Source organism: Antennarius striatus, chromosome 2 (genome assembly GCF_040054535.1).
Source record: "Antennarius striatus isolate MH-2024 chromosome 2, ASM4005453v1, whole genome shotgun sequence".
In the NCBI taxonomy this organism is placed as follows: domain Eukaryota; kingdom Metazoa; phylum Chordata; class Actinopteri; order Lophiiformes; family Antennariidae; genus Antennarius; species Antennarius striatus.
This window is the reverse complement of record NC_090777.1, coordinates 5,352,728-5,367,999: the sequence shown is the minus strand read 5'-3', so window position 1 is coordinate 5,367,999 and position 15,272 is coordinate 5,352,728. Positions and strand designations below refer to the sequence as shown.

The 15,272-nt window shown below is 35.0% G+C and overlaps 33 non-coding genes across 33 annotated transcripts; all 33 read right to left on the bottom strand.

Annotated features, from left to right (window-relative positions):
* Nucleotides 1-264: 264 nt before the first annotated feature.
* LOC137590348 (U5 spliceosomal RNA) lies at nt 265-378 on the bottom strand. Its single transcript, XR_011034371.1, has one exon. It is a non-coding gene; the product is annotated as a U5 spliceosomal RNA (small nuclear RNA).
* A 343-nt stretch (nt 379-721) lies between these two features.
* On the bottom strand, nt 722-835 carry LOC137590923 (U5 spliceosomal RNA). The gene has a single exon (XR_011034553.1). It is a non-coding gene; the product is annotated as a U5 spliceosomal RNA (small nuclear RNA).
* Nucleotides 836-1,178: 343 nt separating this feature from the next.
* LOC137589775 (U5 spliceosomal RNA) lies at nt 1,179-1,292 on the bottom strand. Its single transcript, XR_011034270.1, has one exon. It is a non-coding gene; the product is annotated as a U5 spliceosomal RNA (small nuclear RNA).
* Nucleotides 1,293-1,633: 341 nt separating this feature from the next.
* LOC137591030 (U5 spliceosomal RNA) lies at nt 1,634-1,745 on the bottom strand. The gene has a single exon (XR_011034587.1). It is a non-coding gene; the product is annotated as a U5 spliceosomal RNA (small nuclear RNA).
* Nucleotides 1,746-2,097: 352 nt separating this feature from the next.
* LOC137591001 (U5 spliceosomal RNA) lies at nt 2,098-2,211 on the bottom strand. Its single transcript, XR_011034568.1, has one exon. It is a non-coding gene; the product is annotated as a U5 spliceosomal RNA (small nuclear RNA).
* Nucleotides 2,212-2,554: 343 nt separating this feature from the next.
* On the bottom strand, nt 2,555-2,668 carry LOC137590346 (U5 spliceosomal RNA). The gene has a single exon (XR_011034369.1). It is a non-coding gene; the product is annotated as a U5 spliceosomal RNA (small nuclear RNA).
* A 343-nt stretch (nt 2,669-3,011) lies between these two features.
* On the bottom strand, nt 3,012-3,125 carry LOC137590919 (U5 spliceosomal RNA). Its single transcript, XR_011034552.1, has one exon. It is a non-coding gene; the product is annotated as a U5 spliceosomal RNA (small nuclear RNA).
* A 343-nt stretch (nt 3,126-3,468) lies between these two features.
* Nucleotides 3,469-3,582, bottom strand: LOC137589764 (U5 spliceosomal RNA). The gene has a single exon (XR_011034269.1). It is a non-coding gene; the product is annotated as a U5 spliceosomal RNA (small nuclear RNA).
* A 341-nt stretch (nt 3,583-3,923) lies between these two features.
* LOC137591063 (U5 spliceosomal RNA) lies at nt 3,924-4,035 on the bottom strand. The gene has a single exon (XR_011034592.1). It is a non-coding gene; the product is annotated as a U5 spliceosomal RNA (small nuclear RNA).
* Nucleotides 4,036-4,387: 352 nt separating this feature from the next.
* On the bottom strand, nt 4,388-4,501 carry LOC137589753 (U5 spliceosomal RNA). Its single transcript, XR_011034268.1, has one exon. It is a non-coding gene; the product is annotated as a U5 spliceosomal RNA (small nuclear RNA).
* Nucleotides 4,502-4,843: 342 nt separating this feature from the next.
* Nucleotides 4,844-4,957, bottom strand: LOC137589742 (U5 spliceosomal RNA). Its single transcript, XR_011034267.1, has one exon. It is a non-coding gene; the product is annotated as a U5 spliceosomal RNA (small nuclear RNA).
* Nucleotides 4,958-5,299: 342 nt separating this feature from the next.
* Nucleotides 5,300-5,413, bottom strand: LOC137591205 (U5 spliceosomal RNA). Its single transcript, XR_011034629.1, has one exon. It is a non-coding gene; the product is annotated as a U5 spliceosomal RNA (small nuclear RNA).
* Nucleotides 5,414-5,755: 342 nt separating this feature from the next.
* LOC137589734 (U5 spliceosomal RNA) lies at nt 5,756-5,869 on the bottom strand. Its single transcript, XR_011034264.1, has one exon. It is a non-coding gene; the product is annotated as a U5 spliceosomal RNA (small nuclear RNA).
* Nucleotides 5,870-6,212: 343 nt separating this feature from the next.
* Nucleotides 6,213-6,326, bottom strand: LOC137590371 (U5 spliceosomal RNA). Its single transcript, XR_011034379.1, has one exon. It is a non-coding gene; the product is annotated as a U5 spliceosomal RNA (small nuclear RNA).
* A 343-nt stretch (nt 6,327-6,669) lies between these two features.
* On the bottom strand, nt 6,670-6,783 carry LOC137589728 (U5 spliceosomal RNA). The gene has a single exon (XR_011034263.1). It is a non-coding gene; the product is annotated as a U5 spliceosomal RNA (small nuclear RNA).
* Nucleotides 6,784-7,126: 343 nt separating this feature from the next.
* Nucleotides 7,127-7,240, bottom strand: LOC137590344 (U5 spliceosomal RNA). The gene has a single exon (XR_011034368.1). It is a non-coding gene; the product is annotated as a U5 spliceosomal RNA (small nuclear RNA).
* A 343-nt stretch (nt 7,241-7,583) lies between these two features.
* Nucleotides 7,584-7,697, bottom strand: LOC137589720 (U5 spliceosomal RNA). Its single transcript, XR_011034262.1, has one exon. It is a non-coding gene; the product is annotated as a U5 spliceosomal RNA (small nuclear RNA).
* A 343-nt stretch (nt 7,698-8,040) lies between these two features.
* LOC137589705 (U5 spliceosomal RNA) lies at nt 8,041-8,154 on the bottom strand. The gene has a single exon (XR_011034260.1). It is a non-coding gene; the product is annotated as a U5 spliceosomal RNA (small nuclear RNA).
* A 343-nt stretch (nt 8,155-8,497) lies between these two features.
* On the bottom strand, nt 8,498-8,611 carry LOC137589697 (U5 spliceosomal RNA). The gene has a single exon (XR_011034259.1). It is a non-coding gene; the product is annotated as a U5 spliceosomal RNA (small nuclear RNA).
* Nucleotides 8,612-8,954: 343 nt separating this feature from the next.
* On the bottom strand, nt 8,955-9,066 carry LOC137590987 (U5 spliceosomal RNA). The gene has a single exon (XR_011034566.1). It is a non-coding gene; the product is annotated as a U5 spliceosomal RNA (small nuclear RNA).
* A 352-nt stretch (nt 9,067-9,418) lies between these two features.
* On the bottom strand, nt 9,419-9,532 carry LOC137589690 (U5 spliceosomal RNA). The gene has a single exon (XR_011034258.1). It is a non-coding gene; the product is annotated as a U5 spliceosomal RNA (small nuclear RNA).
* A 343-nt stretch (nt 9,533-9,875) lies between these two features.
* LOC137589684 (U5 spliceosomal RNA) lies at nt 9,876-9,989 on the bottom strand. The gene has a single exon (XR_011034257.1). It is a non-coding gene; the product is annotated as a U5 spliceosomal RNA (small nuclear RNA).
* A 343-nt stretch (nt 9,990-10,332) lies between these two features.
* Nucleotides 10,333-10,446, bottom strand: LOC137589678 (U5 spliceosomal RNA). The gene has a single exon (XR_011034255.1). It is a non-coding gene; the product is annotated as a U5 spliceosomal RNA (small nuclear RNA).
* A 342-nt stretch (nt 10,447-10,788) lies between these two features.
* On the bottom strand, nt 10,789-10,902 carry LOC137589671 (U5 spliceosomal RNA). The gene has a single exon (XR_011034254.1). It is a non-coding gene; the product is annotated as a U5 spliceosomal RNA (small nuclear RNA).
* A 342-nt stretch (nt 10,903-11,244) lies between these two features.
* Nucleotides 11,245-11,358, bottom strand: LOC137589664 (U5 spliceosomal RNA). The gene has a single exon (XR_011034253.1). It is a non-coding gene; the product is annotated as a U5 spliceosomal RNA (small nuclear RNA).
* Nucleotides 11,359-11,701: 343 nt separating this feature from the next.
* LOC137589657 (U5 spliceosomal RNA) lies at nt 11,702-11,815 on the bottom strand. Its single transcript, XR_011034252.1, has one exon. It is a non-coding gene; the product is annotated as a U5 spliceosomal RNA (small nuclear RNA).
* A 342-nt stretch (nt 11,816-12,157) lies between these two features.
* Nucleotides 12,158-12,271, bottom strand: LOC137589649 (U5 spliceosomal RNA). The gene has a single exon (XR_011034251.1). It is a non-coding gene; the product is annotated as a U5 spliceosomal RNA (small nuclear RNA).
* A 343-nt stretch (nt 12,272-12,614) lies between these two features.
* Nucleotides 12,615-12,728, bottom strand: LOC137589518 (U5 spliceosomal RNA). Its single transcript, XR_011034209.1, has one exon. It is a non-coding gene; the product is annotated as a U5 spliceosomal RNA (small nuclear RNA).
* A 343-nt stretch (nt 12,729-13,071) lies between these two features.
* On the bottom strand, nt 13,072-13,185 carry LOC137590366 (U5 spliceosomal RNA). The gene has a single exon (XR_011034377.1). It is a non-coding gene; the product is annotated as a U5 spliceosomal RNA (small nuclear RNA).
* Nucleotides 13,186-13,528: 343 nt separating this feature from the next.
* Nucleotides 13,529-13,642, bottom strand: LOC137589642 (U5 spliceosomal RNA). The gene has a single exon (XR_011034250.1). It is a non-coding gene; the product is annotated as a U5 spliceosomal RNA (small nuclear RNA).
* Nucleotides 13,643-13,984: 342 nt separating this feature from the next.
* Nucleotides 13,985-14,098, bottom strand: LOC137589628 (U5 spliceosomal RNA). The gene has a single exon (XR_011034248.1). It is a non-coding gene; the product is annotated as a U5 spliceosomal RNA (small nuclear RNA).
* A 343-nt stretch (nt 14,099-14,441) lies between these two features.
* On the bottom strand, nt 14,442-14,555 carry LOC137589625 (U5 spliceosomal RNA). The gene has a single exon (XR_011034246.1). It is a non-coding gene; the product is annotated as a U5 spliceosomal RNA (small nuclear RNA).
* A 343-nt stretch (nt 14,556-14,898) lies between these two features.
* LOC137589622 (U5 spliceosomal RNA) lies at nt 14,899-15,012 on the bottom strand. The gene has a single exon (XR_011034237.1). It is a non-coding gene; the product is annotated as a U5 spliceosomal RNA (small nuclear RNA).
* Between the last annotated feature and the right edge of the window lie 260 nt (nt 15,013-15,272).

Genomic DNA, 15,272 nt, shown 5'->3' with positions numbered 1-15,272 from the left:
TAAAACAAACAAATCTCTTTGCGCTCAACTGACAGAAGAAACAACAGATTAAATATGTACATTAGGTAAAATTAATCGGGTTTATTTAATCTCGAGTAGTTTTAGAGATCAAATAAACCCCACCTCTGAGCTTCAACAAAAGTAATCTTGCACATATATTTTCATTTTAGTTTAATGACAGAGGTAGACATTGCAATGTGCCGTGTTGTTGAAGAAGCTGAAAAAAAACAGGGCTTAAAATCTTTTATGTTACACATTCAGGTGAGCTCTGTTTTCACAGAGCAGCAAAAAATTGAGTAAAACTCTTGCTGTCCCACTCCACGGAAATCTTTAGTAAAAGGCAAAAGATTTATACGATCTGAAGTGAAACAAGAGTGATCAATTTTCTATGTACAATTCACATCTACCCCCTTACGGACAACAACACTTTAAGTCCTGGTTCATCTTGAAAGCATGTTAAAACAAACAAATCTCTTTGCGCTCAACTGACAGAAGAAACAACAGAATAAATATGTACATTAGGTAAAATTAATCGGGTTTATTTAATCTTGAGTAGTTTTTGAGATCAAATAAACCCCACCTCTGAGCTTCAACAAAAGTAATCTTGCACATATATTTTCATTTTTGTTAAAGGACAGAGGTTGACATTGCAATGTGCCGTGTTGTTGAAGAAGCTGAACAAAAACAGGGCTTAAAATCTTTTATATTACACATTCAGGTGAGCTCTGTTTTCACAGAGCAGCAAAAAATTGAGTAAAACTCTTGCTGTCCCACTCCACGGAAATCTTTAGTAAAAGGCGAAAGATTTATACGATCTGAAGTCAAACAAGAGTGATCAATTTTCTATGTACAAGTCACATCTACCCCCTTACGGACAACAACACTTTAAGTCCTGGTTCATCTTGAAAGCATGTTAAAACAAACAAATCTCTTTGCACTAAACTGACAGAAGAAACAAAAGATTAGATATGTACATTAGGTAAAATTAATGGGCTTTATTTAATCTTGAGTAGTTTTTGAGATCAAATAAACCCCACCTCTGAGCTTCAACAAAAGTAATCTTGCACATATATTTTCATTTTTGTTAAAGGACAGAGGTTGACATTGCAATGTGCCGTGTTGTTGAAGAAGCTGAACAAAAACAGGGCTTAAAATCTTTTATATTACACATTCAGGTGAGCTCTGTTTTCACAGAGCAGCAAAAAATTGAGTAAAACTCTTGCTGTCCCACTCCACGGAAATCTTTAGTAAAAGGCGAAAGATTTATACGATCTGAAGTGAAACAAGAGTGATCTATTTTCTATGTACAAGTCACATCTACCCCCTTACGGACAACAACACTATTTAGTCCTGGTTCATCTTGAAAGCATGTTAAAACAAACAAATCTCTTTACGCTCAACACAAAAGAAACAACAGAATAAATATGTACATTAGGTAAAATTAATCGGGTTTATTTATTCTCGAGTAGTTTTAGGGACAAATAAATCCCACCTCTGAGCTTCAACAAAAGTAATCTTGCACATATATTTTCATTTTAGTTTAATGACAGAGGTAGACATTGCAATGTGCCGTGTTGTTGAAGAAGCTGAACAACAACAGGGCTAAAAATCTTTTATATTACACATTCAGGTGAGCTATGTTTTCACAGAGCAGCAAAAAATTGAGTAAAACTCTTGATGTCCCACTCCACAGAAATCTTTAGTAAAAGGCGAAAGATTTATACAATCTGTAGTGAAACAGAAGTGATCTATCTTCTAAGTGCAAGTCACACCTAACCCCTTACTGGCAACGACACTTTAAGTCCTGGTTCATCTTGAAAGCATGTTAAAACAAACAAATCTCTTGGCGCCAAATCACAGAAAAAACAACAGATTAAATATGTAAATTAGTTAAAATTAATGGGCTTTATTTAATCTTGAGTAGTTTTTTTGAGATCAAATAAACCCCACCTCTGAGCTTCAACAAAAGTAATCTTGCACATATATTTTCATTTTGATAAAGAACAGAGGTTGACATTTGACATTGCAATGTGCCGTGTTGTTGAAGAAGCTGAACAAAAACAGGGCTTAAAATCTTTTATATTACACATTCAGGTGAGCTCTGTTTTCACAGAGCAGCAAAAAATTGAGTAAAACTCTTGCTGTCCCACTCCACGGAAATCTTTAGTCAAACGCGAAAGATTTATACGATCTGAAGTGAAACAAGAGTGATCTATTTTCTATGTACAAGTCACATCTACCCCCTTACGGACAACAACACTTTAAGTCCTGGTTCATCTTGAAAGCATGTTAAAACAAACAAATCTCTTTGCGCTCAACTGACAGAAGAAACAACAGATTAAATATGTACATTAGGTAAAATTAATCGGGTTTATTTAATCTCGAGTAGTTTTAGAGATCAAATAAACCCCACCTCTGAGCTTCAACAAAAGTAATCTTGCACATATATTTTCATTTTAGTTTAATGACAGAGGTAGACATTGCAATGTGCCGTGTTGTTGAAGAAGCTGAAAAAAAACAGGGCTTAAAATCTTTTATGTTACACATTCAGGTGAGCTCTGTTTTCACAGAGCAGCAAAAAATTGAGTAAAACTCTTGCTGTCCCACTCCACGGAAATCTTTAGTAAAAGGCAAAAGATTTATACGATCTGAAGTGAAACAAGAGTGATCAATTTTCTATGTACAATTCACATCTACCCCCTTACGGACAACAACACTTTAAGTCCTGGTTCATCTTGAAAGCATGTTAAAACAAACAAATCTCTTTGCGCTCAACTGACAGAAGAAACAACAGAATAAATATGTACATTAGGTAAAATTAATCGGGTTTATTTAATCTTGAGTAGTTTTTGAGATCAAATAAACCCCACCTCTGAGCTTCAACAAAAGTAATCTTGCACATATATTTTCATTTTTGTTAAAGGACAGAGGTTGACATTGCAATGTGCCGTGTTGTTGAAGAAGCTGAACAAAAACAGGGCTTAAAATCTTTTATATTACACATTCAGGTGAGCTCTGTTTTCACAGAGCAGCAAAAAATTGAGTAAAACTCTTGCTGTCCCACTCCACGGAAATCTTTAGTAAAAGGCGAAAGATTTATACGATCTGAAGTCAAACAAGAGTGATCAATTTTCTATGTACAAGTCACATCTACCCCCTTACGGACAACAACACTTTAAGTCCTGGTTCATCTTGAAAGCATGTTAAAACAAACAAATCTCTTTGCACTAAACTGACAGAAGAAACAAAAGATTAGATATGTACATTAGGTAAAATTAATGGGCTTTATTTAATCTTGAGTAGTTTTTGAGATCAAATAAACCCCACCTCTGAGCTTCAACAAAAGTAATCTTGCACATATATTTTCATTTTTGTTAAAGGACAGAGGTTGACATTGCAATGTGCCGTGTTGTTGAAGAAGCTGAACAAAAACAGGGCTTAAAATCTTTTATATTACACATTCAGGTGAGCTCTGTTTTCACAGAGCAGCAAAAAATTGAGTAAAACTCTTGCTGTCCCACTCCACGGAAATCTTTAGTAAAAGGCGAAAGATTTATACGATCTGAAGTGAAACAAGAGTGATCTATTTTCTATGTACAAGTCACATCTACCCCCTTACGGACAACAACACTATTTAGTCCTGGTTCATCTTGAAAGCATGTTAAAACAAACAAATCTCTTTACGCTCAACACAAAAGAAACAACAGAATAAATATGTACATTAGGTAAAATTAATCGGGTTTATTTATTCTCGAGTAGTTTTAGGGACAAATAAATCCCACCTCTGAGCTTCAACAAAAGTAATCTTGCACATATATTTTCATTTTAGTTTAATGACAGAGGTAGACATTGCAATGTGCCGTGTTGTTGAAGAAGCTGAACAACAACAGGGCTAAAAATCTTTTATATTACACATTCAGGTGAGCTATGTTTTCACAGAGCAGCAAAAAATTGAGTAAAACTCTTGATGTCCCACTCCACAGAAATCTTTAGTAAAAGGCGAAAGTTTTATACAATCTGTAGTGAAACAGAAGTGATCTATCTTCTAAGTGCAAGTCACACCTAACCCCTTACTGGCAACGACACTTTAAGTCCTGGTTCATCTTGAAAGCATGTTAAAACAAACAAATCTCTTGGCGCCAAATCACAGAAAAAACAACAGATTAAATATGTAAATTAGTTAAAATTAATGGGCTTTATTTAATCTTGAGTAGTTTTTTTGAGATCAAATAAACCCCACCTCTGAGCTTCAACAAAAGTAATCTTGCACATATATTTTCATTTTGATAAAGAACAGAGGTTGACATTTGACATTGCAATGTGCCGTGTTGTTGAAGAAGCTGAACAAAAACAGGGCTTAAAATCTTTTATATTACACATTCAGGTGAGCTCTGTTTTCACAGAGCAGCAAAAAATTGAGTAAAACTCTTGCTGTCCCACTCCACGGAAATCTTTAGTAAAAGGCGAAAGATTTATACGATCTGAAGTGAAACAAGAGTGATCTATTTTCTATGTACAAGTCACATCTACCCCCTTACGGACAACAACACTTTTAAGTCCTGGTTCATCTTGAAAGCATGTTAAAACAAACAAATCTCTTTACGCTCAACACAGAAGAAACAACAGAATAAATATGTACATTAGGTAAAATTAATCGGGTTTATTTAATCTCGAGTAGTTTTAGAGATCAAATAAACCCCACCTCTGAGCTTCAACAAAAGTAATCTTGCACATATATTTTCATTTTTGTTAAAGGAAAGAGGTTGACATTGCAATGTGCCGTGTTGTTGAAGAAGCTGAACAATTGCGGGGGTTAAAATTTTTCATATTACACATTCAGGTGAGCTCTGTTTTCACAGAGCAGCAAAAAATTGAGTAAAACTCTTGCTGTCCCACTCCACGGAAATCTTTAGTAAAAGGCGAAAGATTTATACGATCTGAAGTGAAACAAGAGTGATCTATTTTCTATGTACAAGTCACATCTACCCCCTTACGGACAACAACACTTTTAAGTCCTGGTTCATCTTGAAAGCATGTTAAAACAAACAAATCTCTTTACGCTCAACACAGAAGAAACAACAGAATAAATATGTACATTAGGTAAAATTAATGGGCTTTATTTAATCTTGAGTAGTTTTTGAGATCAAATAAACCCCACCTCTGAGCTTCAACAAAAGAAATCTCGCACATAAATTTTCATTTTTGTTAAAGGACAGAGGTTGACATTGCAATGTGCCGTGTTGTTGAAGAAGCTGAACAAAAACAGGGCTTAAAATCTTTTATATTACACATTCAGGTGAGCTCTGTTTTCACAGAGCAGCAAAAAATTGAGTAAAACTCTTGCTGTCCCACTCCACGGAAATCTTTAGTAAAAGGCGAAAGATTTATTCGATGTGAAGTGAAACAAGAGTGATCTATTTTCTATGTACAAGTCACATCTACCCCCTTACGGACAACAACACTTTTAAGTCCTGGTTCATCTTGAAAGCATGTTAAAACAAACAAATCTCTTTACGCTCAACACAGAAGAAACAACAGAATAAATATGTACATTAGGTAAAATTAATCGGGTTTATTTAATCTTGAGTAGTTTTTGAGATCAAATAAACGCCACCTCTGAGCTTCAACAAAAGAAATCTTGCACATATATTTTCATTTTTGTTAAAGGACAGAGGTTGACATTGCAATGTGCCGTGTTGTTGAAGAAGCTCAACAAAAACAGGGCTTAAAATCTTTTATATTACACATTCAGGTGAGCTCTGTTTTCACAGAGCAGCAAAAAATTGAGTAAAACTCTTGCTGTCCCACTCCACGGAAATCTTTAGTAAAAGGCGAAAGATTTATACGATCTGAAGTGAAACAAGAGTGATCTATTTTCTATGTACAAGTCACATCTAAACCCTTACGGACAACAACACTTTAAGTCCTGGTTCATCTTGAAAGCATGTTAAAACAAACAAATCTCTTTGCACTCAACTGACAGAAGAAACAACAGATTAAATATGTACATTAGGTAAAATTAATCGGCTTTATTTAATCTCGAGTAGTTTTAGAGATCAAATAAACCCCACCCTTGACCTCCAACAAAAGTAATCTTGCACATATATTTTCATTTTTGTTAAAGGACAGAAGTAGAAATTGCAATGTGCCGTGTTGTTGAAGAAGCTGAACAAACACAGGGCTTAAAATCTTTTATATTACACATTCAGGTGAGCTCTGTTTTCACAGAGCAGCAAAAAATTGAGTAAGACTCTTGCTGTCCCACTCCACGGAAATCTTTAGTAAAAGGCGAAAGATTTATACGATCTGAAGTGAAACAAGAGTGATCTATTTTCTATGTACAAGTCACATCTACCCCCTTACGGACAACAACACTTTAAGTCCTGGTTCATCTTGAAAGCATGTTAAAACAAACAAATCTCTTTGCGCTCAACTGACAGAAGAAACAACAGATTAAATATGTACATTAGGTAAAATTAATCGGGTTTATTTAATCTCGAGTAATTTTAGAGATCAAATAAACCCCACCTCTGAGCTTCAACAAAAATAATAATGCACATATATTTTCATTTTAGTTTAATGACAGAGGTAGACATTGCAATGTGCCGTGTTGTTGAAGAAGCTGAACAAAAACAGGGCTTAAAATCTTTTATGTTACACATTCAGGTGAGCTCTGTTTTCACAGAGCAGCAAAAAATTGAGTAAAACTCTTGCTGTCCCACTCCACGGAAATCTTTAGTAAAAGGCGAAAGATTTATACGATCTGAAGTGAAACAAGAGTGATCTATTTTCTATGTACAAGTCACATCTACCCCCTTACGGACAACAACACTTTAAGTCCTGGTTCATCTTGAAAGCATGTTAAAACAAACAAATCTCTTTGCGCTCCACTGACAGAAGAAACAACAGATTAAATATGTACATTAGGTAAAATTAATCGGGTTTATTTAATCTCGAGTAATTTTAGAGATCAAATAAACCCCACCTCTGACCTCCAACAAAAGTAATCTTGCACATATATTTTCATTTTTGTTAAAGGACAGAAGTAGAAATTGCAATGTGCCGTGTTGTTGAAGAAGCTGAACAAAAACAGGGCTTAAAATCTTTTATATTACACATTCAGGTGAGCTCTGTTTTCACAGAGCAGCAAAAAATTGAGTAAAACTCTTGCTGTCCCACTCCACGGAAATCTTTAGTAAAAGGCAAAAGATTTATACGATCTGAAGTGAAACAAGAGTGATCTATTTTCTATGTACAAGTCACATCTACCCCCTTACGGACAACAACACTTTAAGTCCTGGTTCATCTTGAAAGCATGTTAAAACAAACAAATCTCTTTGCGCTCAACTGACAGAAGAAACAACAGATTAAATATGTACATTAGGTAAAATTAATCGGGTTTATTTAATCTCGAGTAGTTTTAGAGATCAAATAAACCCCACCTCTGAGCTTCAACAAAAGTAATCTTGCACATATATTTTCATTTTAGTTTAATGACAGAGGTAGACATTGCAATGTGCCGTGTTGTTGAAGAAGCTGAACAAAAACAGGGCTTAAAATCTTTTATGTTACACATTCAGGTGAGCTCTGTTTTCACAGAGCAGCAAAAAATTGAGTAAAACTCTTGCTGTCCCACTCCACGGAAATCTTTAGTAAAAGGCGAAAGATTTATACGATCTGAAGTGAAACAAGAGTGATCTATTTTCTATGTACAAGTCACATCTACCCCCTTACGGACAACAACACTTTAAGTCCTGGTTCATCTTGAAAGCATGTTAAAACAAACAAATCTCTTTGCGCTCCACTGACAGAAGAAACAACAGATTAAATATGTACATTAGGTAAAATTAATCGGGTTTATTTAATCTCGAGTAATTTTAGAGATCAAATAAACCCCACCTCTGACCTCCAACAAAAGTAATCTTGCACATATATTTTCATTTTTGTTAAAGGACAGAAGTAGAAATTGCAATGTGCCGTGTTGTTGAAGAAGCTGAACAAAAACAGGGCTTAAAATCTTTTATATTACACATTCAGGTGAGCTCTGTTTTCACAGAGCAGCAAAAAATTGAGTAAAACTCTTGCTGTCCCACTCCACGGAAATCTTTAGTAAAAGGCGAAAGATTTATACGATCTGAAGTGAAACAAGAGTGATCTATTTTCTATGTACAAGTCACATCTACCCCCTTACGGACAACAACACTTTAAGTCCTGGTTCATCTTGAAAGCATGTTAAAACAAACAAATCTCTTTGCGCTCAACTGACAGAAGAAACAACAGATTAAATATGTACATTAGGTAAAATTAATCGGGTTTATATAATCTCGAGTAGTTTTAGAGATCAAATAAACCCCACCTCTGACCTCCAACAAAAGTAATCTTGCACATATATTTTCATTTTTGTTGAAGGACAGAAGTAGAAATTGCAATGTGCCGTGTTGTTGAAGAAGCTGAACAAACACAGGGCTTAAAATCTTTTATATTACACATTCAGGTGAGCTCTGTTTTCACAGAGCAGCAAAAAATTGAGTAAAACTCTTGCTGTCCCACTCCACGGAAATCTTTAGTAAAAGGCGAAAGATTTATACGATCTGAAGTGAAACAAGAGTGATCTATTTTCTATGTACAAGTCACATCTACCCCCTTACGGACAACAACACTTTAAGTCCTGGTTCATCTTGAAAGCATGTTAAAACAAACAAATCTCTTTGCGCTCAACTGACAGAAGAAACAACAGATTAAATATGTACATTAGGTAAAATTAATCGGCTTTATTTAATCTCGAGTAGTTTTAGAGATCAAATAAACCCCACCTCTGAGCTTCAACAAAAGTAATCTTGCACATATATTTTCATTTTAGTTTAATGACAGAGGTAGACATTGCAATGTGCCGTGTTGTTGAAGAAGCTGAACAACAACAGGGCTAAAAATCTTTTATATTACACATTCAGGTGAGCTCTGTTTTCACAGAGCAGCAAAAAATTGAGTAAAACTCTTGATGTCCCACTCCACAGAAATCTTTAGTAAAAGGCGAAAGATTTATACAATCTGTAGTGAAACAGAAGTGATCTATCTTCTAAGTGCAAGTCACACCTAACCCCTTACTGGCAACGACACTTTAAGTCCTGGTTCATCTTGAAAGCATGTTAAAACAAACAAATCTCTTGGCGCCAAATCACAGAAAAAACAACAGATTAAATATGTAAATTAGTTAAAATTAATGGGCTTTATTTAATCTTGAGTAGTTTTTTTGAGATCAAATAAACCCCACCTCTGAGCTTCAACAAAAGTAATCTTGCACATATATTTTCATTTTGATAAAGAACAGAGGTTGACATTTGACATTGCAATGTGCCGTGTTGTTGAAGAAGCTGAACAAAAACAGGGCTTAAAATCTTTTATATTACACATTCAGGTGAGCTCTGTTTTCACAGAGCAGCAAAAAATTGAGTAAAACTCTTGCTGTCCCACTCCACGGAAATCTTTAGTAAAAGGCGAAAGATTTATACGATCTGAAGTGAAACAAGAGTGATCTATTTTCTATGTACAAGTCACATCTACCCCCTTACGGACAACAACACTTTAAGTCCTGGTTCATCTTGAAAGCATGTTAAAACAAACAAATCTCTTTGCGCTCAACTGACAGAAGAAACAACAGATTAAATATGTACATTAGGTAAAATTAATCGGGTTTATTTAATCTCGAGTAATTTTAGAGATCAAATAAACCCCACCTCTGACCTCCAACAAAAGTAATCTTGCACATATATTTTCATTTTTGTTAAAGGACAGAAGTAGAAATTGCAATGTGCCGTGTTGTTGAAGAAGCTGAACAAAAACAGGGCTTAAAATCTTTTATATTACACATTCAGGTGAGCTCTGTTTTCACAGAGCAGCAAAAAATTGAGTAAAACTCTTGCTGTCCCACTCCACGGAAATCTTTAGTAAAAGGCGAAAGATTTATACGATCTGAAGTGAAACAAGAGTGATCTATTTTCTATGTACAAGTCACATCTACCCCCTTACGGACAACAACACTTTAAGTCCTGGTTCATCTTGAAAGCATGTTAAAACAAACAAATCTCTTTGCGCTCAACTGACAGAAGAAACAACAGATTAAATATGTACATTAGGTAAAATTAATCGGGTTTATTTAATCTTGAGTAGTTTTTGAGATCAAATAAACCCCACCTCTGAGCTTCAACAAAAGTAATCTTGCACATATATTTTCATTTTTGTTAAAGGAAAGAGGTTGACATTGCAATGTGCCGTGTTGTTGAAGAAGCTGAACAATTGCGGGGGTTAAAATTTTTCATATTACACATTCAGGTGAGCTCTGTTTTCACAGAGCAGCAAAAAATTGAGTAAAACTCTTGCTGTCCCACTCCACGGAAATCTTTAGTAAAAGGCGAAAGATTTATACGATCTGAAGTGAAACAAGAGTGATCTATTTTCTATGTACAAGTCACATCTACCCCCTTACGGACAACAACACTTTTAAGTCCTGGTTCATCTTGAAAGCATGTTAAAACAAACAAATCTCTTTACGCTCAACACAGAAGAAACAACAGAATAAATATGTACATTAGGTAAAATTAATGGGCTTTATTTAATCTTGAGTAGTTTTTGAGATCAAATAAACCCCACCTCTGAGCTTCAACAAAAGAAATCTCGCACATAAATTTTCATTTTTGTTAAAGGACAGAGGTTGACATTGCAATGTGCCGTGTTGTTGAAGAAGCTGAACAAAAACAGGGCTTAAAATCTTTTATATTACACATTCAGGTGAGCTCTGTTTTCACAGAGCAGCAAAAAATTGAGTAAAACTCTTGCTGTCCCACTCCACGGAAATCTTTAGTAAAAGGCGAAAGATTTATACGATCTGAAGTGAAACAAGAGTGATCTATTTTCTATGTACAAGTCACATCTACCCCCTTACGGACAACAACACTTTTAAGTCCTGGTTCATCTTGAAAGCATGTTAAAACAAACAAATCTCTTTACGCTCAACACAGAAGAAACAACAGAATAAATATGTACATTAGGTAAAATTAATGGGCTTTATTTAATCTTGAGTAGTTTTTGAGATCAAATAAACGCCACCTCTGAGCTTCAACAAAAGAAATCTTGCACATATATTTTCATTTTTGTTAAAGGACAGAGGTTGACATTGCAATGTGCCGTGTTGTTGAAGAAGCTCAACAAAAACAGGGCTTAAAATCTTTTATATTACACATTCAGGTGAGCTCTGTTTTCACAGAGCAGCAAAAAATTGAGTAAAACTCTTGCTGTCCCACTCCACGGAAATCTTTAGTAAAAGGCGAAAGATTTATACGATCTGAAGTGAAACAAGAGTGATCTATTTTCTATGTACAAGTCACATCTACCCCCTTACGGACAACAACACTTTTAAGTCCTGGTTCATCTTGAAAGCATGTTAAAACAAACAAATCTCTTTACGCTCAACACAGAAGAAACAACAGAATAAATATGTACATTAGGTAAAATTAATGGGCTTTATTTAATCTTGAGTAGTTTTTGAGATCAAATAAACCCCACCTCTGAGCTTCAACAAAAGAAATCTCGCACATAAATTTTCATTTTTTGTTAAAGGACAGAGGTTGACATTGCAATGTGCCGTGTTGTTGAAGAAGCTGAACAAAAACAGGGCTTAAAATCTTTTATATTACACATTCAGGTGAGCTCTGTTTTCACAGAGCAGCAAAAAATTGAGTAAAACTCTTGCTGTCCCACTCCACGGAAATCTTTAGTAAAAGGCGAAAGATTTATACGATCTGAAGTGAAACAAGAGTGATCTATTTTCTATGTACAAGTCACATCTACCCCCTTACGGACAACAACACTTTTAAGTCCTGGTTCATCTTGAAAGCATGTTAAAACAAACAAATCTCTTTACGCTCAACACAGAAGAAACAACAGAATAAATATGTACATTAGGTAAAATTAATGGGCTTTATTTAATCTTGAGTAGTTTTTGAGATCAAATAAACGCCACCTCTGAGCTTCAACAAAAGAAATCTTGCACATATATTTTCATTTTTGTTAAAGGACAGAGGTTGACATTGCAATGTGCCGTGTTGTTGAAGAAGCTCAACAAAAACAGGGCTTAAAATCTTTTATATTACACATTCAGGTGAGCTCTGTTTTCACAGAGCAGCAAAAAATTGAGTAAAACTCTTGCTGTCCCACTCCACGGAAATCTTTAGTAAAAGGCGAAAGATTTATACGATCTGAAGTGAAACAAGAGTGATCTATTTTCTATGTACAAGTCACATCTAAACCCTTACGGACAACAACACTTTAAGTCCTGGTTCATCTTGAAAGCATGTTAAAACAAACAAATCTCTTTGCACTCAACTGACAGAAGAAACAACAGATTAAATATGTACATTAGGTAAAATTAATCGGCTTTATTTAATCTCGAGTAGTTTTAGAGATCAAATAAACCCCACCCTTGACCTCCAACAAAAGTAATCTTGCACATATATTTTCATTTTTGTTAAAGGACAGAAGTAGAAATTGCAATGTGCCGTGTTGTTGAAGAAGCTGAACAAACACAGGGCTTAAAATCTTTTATATTACACATTCAGGTGAGCTCTGTTTTCACAGAGCAGCAAAAAATTGAGTAAGACTCTTACTGTCCCACTCCACGGAAATCTTTAGTAAAAGGCGAAAGATTTATACGATCTGAAGTGAAACAAGAGTGATCTATTTTCTATGTACAAGTCACATCTACCCCCTTACGGACAACAACACTTTAAGTCCTGGTTCATCTTGAAAGCATGTTAAAACAAACAAATCTCTTTGCGCTCAACTGACAGAAGAAACAACAGATTAAATATGTACATTAGGTAAAATTAATCGGGTTTATTTAATCTCGAGTAATTTTAGAGATCAAATAAACCCCACCTCTGACCTCCAACAAAAGTAATCTTGCACATATATTTTCATTTTTGTTAAAGGACAGAAGTAGAAATTGCAATGTGCCGTGTTGTTGAAGAAGCTGAACAAACACAGGGCTTAAAATCTTTTATATTACACATTCAGGTGAGCTCTGTTTTCACAGAGCAGCAAAAAATTGAGTAAGACTCTTGCTGTCCCACTCCACGGAAATCTTTAGTAAAAGGCGAAAGATTTATACGATCTGAAGTGAAACAAGAGTGATCTATTTTCTATGTACAAGTCACATCTACCCCCTTACGGACAACAACACTTTAAGTCCTGGTTCATCTTGAAAGCATGTTAAAACAAACAAATCTCTTTGCGCTCAACTGACAGAAGAAACAACAGATTAAATATGTACATTAGGTAAAATTAATCGGGTTTATTTAATCTCGAGTAGTTTTAGAGATCAAATAAACCCCACCTCTGAGCTTCAACAAAAGTAATCTTGCACATATATTTTCATTTTAGTTTAATGACAGAGGTAGACATTGCAATGTGCCGTGTTGTTGAAGAAGCTGAACAAAAACAGGGCTTAAGATCTTTTATATTACACATTCAGGTGAGCTCTGTTTTCACAGAGCAGCAAAAAATTGAGTAAAACTCTTGCTGTCCCACTCCACGGAAATCTTTAGTAAAAGGCGAAAGATTTATACGATCTGAAGTGAAACAAGAGTGATCTATTTTCTATGTACAAGTCACATCTACCCCCTTACGGACAACAACACTTTAAGTCCTGGTTCATCTTGAAAGCATGTTAAAACAAACAAATCTCTTTGCGCTCAACTGACAGAAGAAACAACAGATTAAATATGTACATTAGGTAAAATTAATCGGCTTTATTTAATCTCGAGTAGTTTTAGGGACAAATAAACCCCACCTCTGACCTCCAACAAAAGTAATCTTGCACATATATTTTCATTTTAGTTTAATGACAGAGGTAGACATTGCAATGTGCCGTGTTGTTGAAGAAGCTGAACAAAAACAGGGCTTAAAATCTTTTATATTACACATTCAGGTGAGCTCTGTTTTCACAGAGCAGCAAAAAATTGAGTAAAACTCTTGCTGTCCCACTCCACGGAAATCTTTAGTAAAAGGCGAAAGATTTATACGATCTGAAGTGAAACAAGAGTGATCTATTTTCTATGTACAAGTCACATCTACCCCCTTACGGACAACAACACTTTAAGTCCTGGTTCATCTTGAAAGCATGTTAAAACAAACAAATCTCTTTGCGCTCAACTGACAGAAGAAACAACAGATTAAATATGTACATTAGGTAAAATTAATCGGGTTTATTTAATCTCGAGTAATTTTAGAGATCAAATAAACCCCACCTCTGACCTCCAACAAAAGTAATCTTGCACATATATTTTCATTTTTGTTAAAGGACAGAAGTAGAAATTGCAATGTGCCGTGTTGTTGAAGAAGCTGAACAAAAACAGGGCTTAAAATCTTTTATATTACACATTCAGGTGAGCTCTGTTTTCACAGAGCAGCAAAAAATTGAGTAAAACTCTTGCTGTCCCACTCCACGGAAATCTTTAGTAAAAGGCGAAAGATTTATACGATCTGAAGTGAAACAAGAGTGATCTATTTTCTATGTACAAGTCACATCTACCCCCTTACGGACAACAACACTTTAAGTCCTGGTTCATCTTGAAAGCATGTTAAAACAAACAAATCTCTTTGCGCTCAACTGACAGAAGAAACAACAGATTAAATATGTACATTAGGTAAAATTAATCGGGTTTATATAATCTCGAGTAGTTTTAGAGATCAAATAAACCCCACCTCTGACCTCCAACAAAAGTAATCTTGCACATATATTTTCATTTTTGTTAAAGGACAGAAGTAGAAATTGCAATGTGCCGTGTTGTTGAAGAAGCTGAACAAACACAGGGCTTAAAATCTTTTATATTACACATTCAGGTGAGCTCTGTTTTCACAGAGCAGCAAAAAATTGAGTAAAACTCTTGCTGTCCCACTCCACGGAAATCTTTAGTAAAAGGCGAAAGATTTATACGATCTGAAGTGAAACAAGAGTGATCTATTTTCTATGTACAAGTCACATCTACCCCCTTACGGACAACAACACTTTAAGTCCTGGTTCATCTTGAAAGCATGTTAAAACAAACAAATCTCTTTGCGCTCAACTGACAGAAGAAACAACAGATTAAATATGTACATTAGGTAAAATTAATCGGGTTTATTTAATCTCGAGTAGTTTTAGAGATCAAATAAACCCCACCTCTGAGCTTCAACAAAAGTAATCTTGCACATATATTTTCATTTTAGTTTAATGACAG